Source organism: Aegilops tauschii, chromosome 3 (genome assembly GCF_002575655.3).
Source record: "Aegilops tauschii subsp. strangulata cultivar AL8/78 chromosome 3, Aet v6.0, whole genome shotgun sequence".
Lineage (NCBI taxonomy): Eukaryota > Viridiplantae > Streptophyta > Magnoliopsida > Poales > Poaceae > Aegilops > Aegilops tauschii.
In genome coordinates, this window is record NC_053037.3 from 539445398 (window position 1) to 539451043 (window position 5646).

General features: G+C 45.7%; 1 pseudogene; it reads left to right on the forward strand.

Moving 5' to 3' along the window:
• The first annotated feature begins 5399 nt into the window (after positions 1-5399).
• The window catches only part of LOC141042498 (uncharacterized), a 2268-nt pseudogene continuing 2021 nt past the window's right edge, over positions 5400-5646 (forward strand).

Sequence of the window (5646 nt, forward strand, 5' to 3'; positions counted from 1 at the left end):
TTATGTAGATCAAAAATGATGAATGGGATTGTGGCACTCCACTCGCCGCCAATGCGGAAGGATGCCGCCGAAAAGAATGGAACGCTGCTTCGCTCTGCTGGATGCGTCGGATCCCATATAAGAAGCTCGCTCTTTACCCGATCATTCAAACATTTTGTGGGCGGCGCGCCTGCTCTATTGTTGCGTAGCAATAGAAGCCTGCTCATGCTGCTTCGGCGGCGCTTTTTCGCCTTCTCTTCGCTCTGGACAGGAGCGCTAATGGACACGGGGAGGGAGCAGGCGAAGCGTGTCGTTCGTAATGGAAAGAAAGACACCACTACTTCGCCTCTTTGTTGGACCGCCGGCGCGAACACGGTGGTCTCTGACCAGGACCAGGAACCAATTCGAATTTGGATCTTGACATGTCGGTTATTTTTAACCGTAGGCATCTCGCCAGGAAGTTGGTGGGCTCATCATGAATTAGGTCGGGGTGGCTGGTGTTTTCGGGATCCCGTAGAAAATGCGTCTTTTATGCCTCGGGTATTATCCACAGCTCGTATTCATTCAGTAATTCTACCCCTTCTTCATTCTTGGACCTCGCTTCTGAATATTTTGACTCTTCCATGCTGTGTCTTAGGAACCTTTTCAATACGGTCCGGATTGCTAGCTCCCGTTCATAGTTCCGCTACAGACGATACACGAGGAAGATTTTTATGGCGGTTCTTCCTTCTAATTACAGGCATATCTATGAATCTTTTTTACCAGATGAAGCAGGAGGCATCGGTCCGTAGAACCTATAAAAAAGAGATGGTTGTGGCGCGAAGTACTCTTGTGCACCTACGTCACTCGGCTCGCGCGCAACCCCGCCCCGTTATGTTATGTTATGGAAGAATTTAGCTTCTTGCTGGGCTGGTTATTCAGAGCCAGCAACTGGCTGCCGGATTTCGTCCCGTCCATAGCGCTTCGGAAGTCACTCTGGCGTGGCGCTGCTGGATACTTCTGATCAATAGGAATAGGAGGAAAAAAAGCTTATGATGAGCATCTATTGGAGTCGATCATTTCCAAGATCTAATTCTAGTTTCTTATTATGTAGTGGAAACGCCTCACAATCTTCAGTTTTACGCTTACGCTTAAGGGAAGAAATGTTCTTGGTGGATGCAGGCCCTGGTACCCCCAAAATTGGTATGCAAGATGAGCTTACAGGACTGCCAATCAAGCGAGCCACCAGGTTTGAGAATAAGGTGGGATCCAAGAATGTAGTGGCTGGTGAATCACTGATAAAAAAGCGGATTTTTTAGAGATTCTTCATCGATCTAGTGGCCAGTGAATCACTGATCAAAGAGCGAGCAGCCGCCAGGTTTAATGATTTTGTGGGATCCCTGGATGTAGCGGCTGGCGAACCGCTTCTTCTTCCACAAAGATTCAGACAAAACCGAGCTTGGATAGAACTGAAGAAGATTTGGCGAACGAAGAAAAAGGTCAAAGGGTTTATTATAAAAAAAATCAAAGGAGGTTATTCAGTAGCCATCGCGGGTTTCATTACTTTTCTTCCATTCAAAAAAGCTCTTCTAAAAAAAGGATAGCGAATGATCGATTCACCATTGATAGCATTAACCCTAAAAGGAGGGATATTGTGATAATAGCGGCACATCAAACAAGAACTTGATGAAAAGATAGAAAAAATTATGAAAAATCCGAAGCCCACCTTAATCCATTTTGTTGAGGATCTTGCACTTATTCCGGCCCTATATTTACATAGCCAAGAAAGGCTCTGGCGATCATGCGTGACTGGCGGAGCGCCTATCGCCCTGGCATGGCACTCTAAAATGCATGTTGGGTTGGGCCAGCAAGAAGACTTCGACTAGGGAGACGAAGAATGGAATTGAAGAAGGCAGCATAGTCTAAGATAACAGAATGGAACACTAACCAACAAGTAAGTGGTGGATTTGGATGGAGTCTCGCAGAAGAAGAGTACGCGCGCTAGCGCGCCCCAAGACGTCAGTCCTTTTTCTGCTTGCTGGCCAAGGTCAGTTTACTGAATCCCCCTTCCAAACACCAACCCAATCTCCATTCCTTGATGAGAAATGAGCAAGACCATATGTTTATCAAAAATAGAGCCCCTATATAAACCTAGCCCTTACTACCTGAACTTCTTGCCTTCAAATAGGACTAACTGCCCGAACCCGCTTGCTTATCTTCTACGATCTAATTAAGTTAAGCAGTGGTTATTTTTGTAAGTGACTAGAACTTCTATCAACTACTATTCTAGCACCCAGCTGTGCCATGTGTTTATTCTATTCTATTCTATTCTTCAGGTATTCCTTTGAATAACTCATCTTTTCAGGTAAGACAATTTGAAGATCTTCTTAGCCAGCCTATCTGTATTCTTATCCTCTAGTGCGGATCCAATCAGATTTTATAAAGCCAAGGCCTAACATCCATTGTGGGGATCATCTTTTATCGGGAGACATGGCCTGGTGGTTTTTGATCGAGATTCCTAATCAATAGGGCGAAGTGCTCTTCGCATGATCTGGTCCTACCTTTTGTCTACGCTATTTTTTTGTCCCTTCTCAGCTGCTGTCCTTACTCCGGATAAATTGGAACACATTGATTCCGTTCGTTCCTGCCCTTCGCTTCAGGCCATAGTACTTCTGAATTATTTCTATACCCCTTTGATGATGCAGCCTCTGACTCTCGTGGGTAAACTCCTACTTGATTAGTTAGAACTTCTCTGTCTCAACTTGTGGACCTATCTATCTTCTTCTTTTTAAGAGATAGGGGTTTGCTATTCTCACGGATTGCTCATATTTATTTACCCCATTGAATAGTTTTTGCCTTGTTTCAGCCCTTCCTTCATCTGAACCTTCCAAGTACTAATCTATCTTTATGGGGAAGACCCTTCATCTGACCTCCGGGCTACCCTGTCAATTGTAAAAAGTAGTTGAGTCATGTCTCGCAGGAGCAAAAAGAGTGAAATGAGGACGTAAGCCCCCTAGGTCTTCCTCTTCCTTCTAAACTAATTGCTTTCGCTTGACTCTTCCAGTAAAAAAGTATACTGAGTGGTTGAAGGAAAGCGAAAAGGAATGGCTTTTTCATGTACCAGATCCGGTGAGCCAGCCATCAAGCAAAAATGGACATACAATCAAAGAGTAAGGAGCAGTTATTTGCAATGACGGGTGGATTGGTCAGAGCTGCAAGGAGAGACTCGGTTATGGCGCGATAAAGAGCTTGCTTCAATGCTCGGATTCCGGTAGAAAGTAAGAGCAGTAGCATATTCATAGGAGAGCTTTGTACTTGAAATTAGTAGTCCCGGTAGTTGGAAAAAAGCTCTGAATACAGATTCAAAGCATCAAGATAGGTAGTCCTATCATTAGTTGGCCAGTCATAGCAATTTAAGTAGAAAGCTTGCTTCGGGATCAGATCGTTCAACTAAAGCTGTCAGGCCGGGTAGGCTTTGAGGAACATTGGGGGTTCCTTATGTTGTGACTGAGCAGATATGTCTATTGTGCCCGGCAAAAACAGATTTGCAAGGAGTTTGCCAAAGGCTTTCTCATTCGGAAAAAAACAATTTCAAGTATATTTCCCTTCTCCATTCTCTGCTCGGATGATTGCCGCTTGTGTGAATTTCACTGCTGTGGGTCCCGTGTGTCCTCGAATAAGATTGTTTTAGGATTCTATTTAGTTGAATTTCTTGACTCCGCGGTGCTGGTTATCGAGTTTATGGCGCCGCCGACCATCCAAAAAGTCAAAGATGGCGTCGGCATTTACTTATTATGCTCTCTTCTAATAGTGGTCCCTTGGTATTCAGGTTGTAAAATCCTGATAGGAAAGTCGACTGTTATACCTTGTTTTTGTAATGGCCTATCTTCTTTAAAAAGCCGAAAGATAAGGATTTCGCAAAACTTTTGCGTTCCTTTTTCTTTGAAAAGAAAACCTTACCATTTTTGGGCCGCTGTTACCATTTCCATTTCCTGAACCTAAACCTAACTAATACTTAGTTGTTTCCATTTCCTCATCTGGTGATAGATCCTCATCTTCTTCTGGCTCAAATCCCTTTTTATATCCAGGGCAGGCTTTAGGTACGCTTTAGTTTGAAATCATTAAAGATATGCTCGACCTCGTTTATGTCCATGGTATCATCGTACGTACCTTCTACTATCAACCAGATGAGATAGGGCTTTGAAAGGTCAGAGTCAGTCTCCTCTTTTTCTTTTAGGTCGTTTAGCAGTTCCCCAACCAGCTTTCTCCCCGAGAAAGCCTTCCTGAGATTCAAAGAAAAAGGTTTGAAGGTTGATCTCTGGGATCAGTGATAGTTCGGAACCAGCAAAGGGAGGCTGAAAAGCCGTAGTGCTAACGCACGCCCTGTAGTTTTGAAGCTAAAAAGACAGCAGCGAGCTCCGCGTCGAAAAGCGAAGCGAGCCGCGCTAGCGCGCTACTCTTCCTTTATGAGCGAGACTCTATCCAGATCTACTGATCTAAGAACTCCGCGAGCGAACAGAGCGAGCCATGAGGCGCCTATCGGCAAGGCTTGGAAAAGCCTTAAGTTTAGGCTCCCTTCCTTCACTGAACTGATTCACCAGGGTCCAAACCTGCTGAGCTAGCTAATTTTTCCTTTACGAGATCTTGGCTCTTCGGAATGATTGGAGAGAGCCCCGCCTCCTCTTGGTTGGTGCCGGGCCCGAGAGTGATGGGACTACTTCCTTAAAGAGCCTTTCGTTCGGGCCGGCAGGAGGGGCCCTGATCTATCAATTGAGGGAGCAAAAAACAGGCTTTGCTCCCCCTTTTTTAAATGAAGAAAGAAAGAAGGGTCGAAGTTTAGACCGCTCACAGTAGTTCTACCCATAGAAAAGATCATGAAAGAGGCGATCAGAATGGTACCCGAATCCATTTACGATCCCGAGTTTCCAGACACATCGCACTTCCGCTCGGGTCGAGGCTGCCACTCGGCCCTTAGACGGATCAAAGAAGAGTGGGGAACCTCTCGCTGGTTTTTGGAATTCGACATCAGGAAGTGTTTTCACACCATCGACCGACATCGATTCATCTCAATCTTGAAGGAAGAGATCGACGATTCCAAGTTCTTTTACCCCACTCAGAAAAAGTTTTCCGCCGGACGACTCGTAGGGGGTGAGAAGGGCCCTGACTCCATCCCAAACAGTGTACTACTATCGGCCCTACCAGGCAATATCTACCTACACAAGCTCGATCAGGAGATAGGGAGGATCCGGCAGAAGCACGAAATTCCTCTTGTAGTGAAAATAAGATCGGTTCTATTAAGAATAGGTCGTCGTATTGATGACCAAGAAAAGTATGGAAAAGAAGCAAGCTTCAATGCTCCCCAAGACAACAGAGCCCTCATAGTGGGGAGGGTAAAGAGCATCCAACGCAAAGCGACCTTTCATTCCCTTGTTTCGTCGTGGCACACCCCCCCACAAGCACCCCCAGGCGAAGGGGAGACCAGAAAACGCCTTTCGTTTTCCCCCCTTCAGCGGCCCTAGCCGCCTTCCTTAACAAGCCCTCGAGCCTCCTTTGCGCCGCCTTCCTCATAGAAGCCGCTGGGTTGACCCCGAAGGCCGAATTCAATGGTAGAGAAGGCTTTAATAAGAATTTGGCCATGAGAGACCTTCTTAAGTATTGCAAAAGAAGGGGCCTGCTGATAGAGCTGGG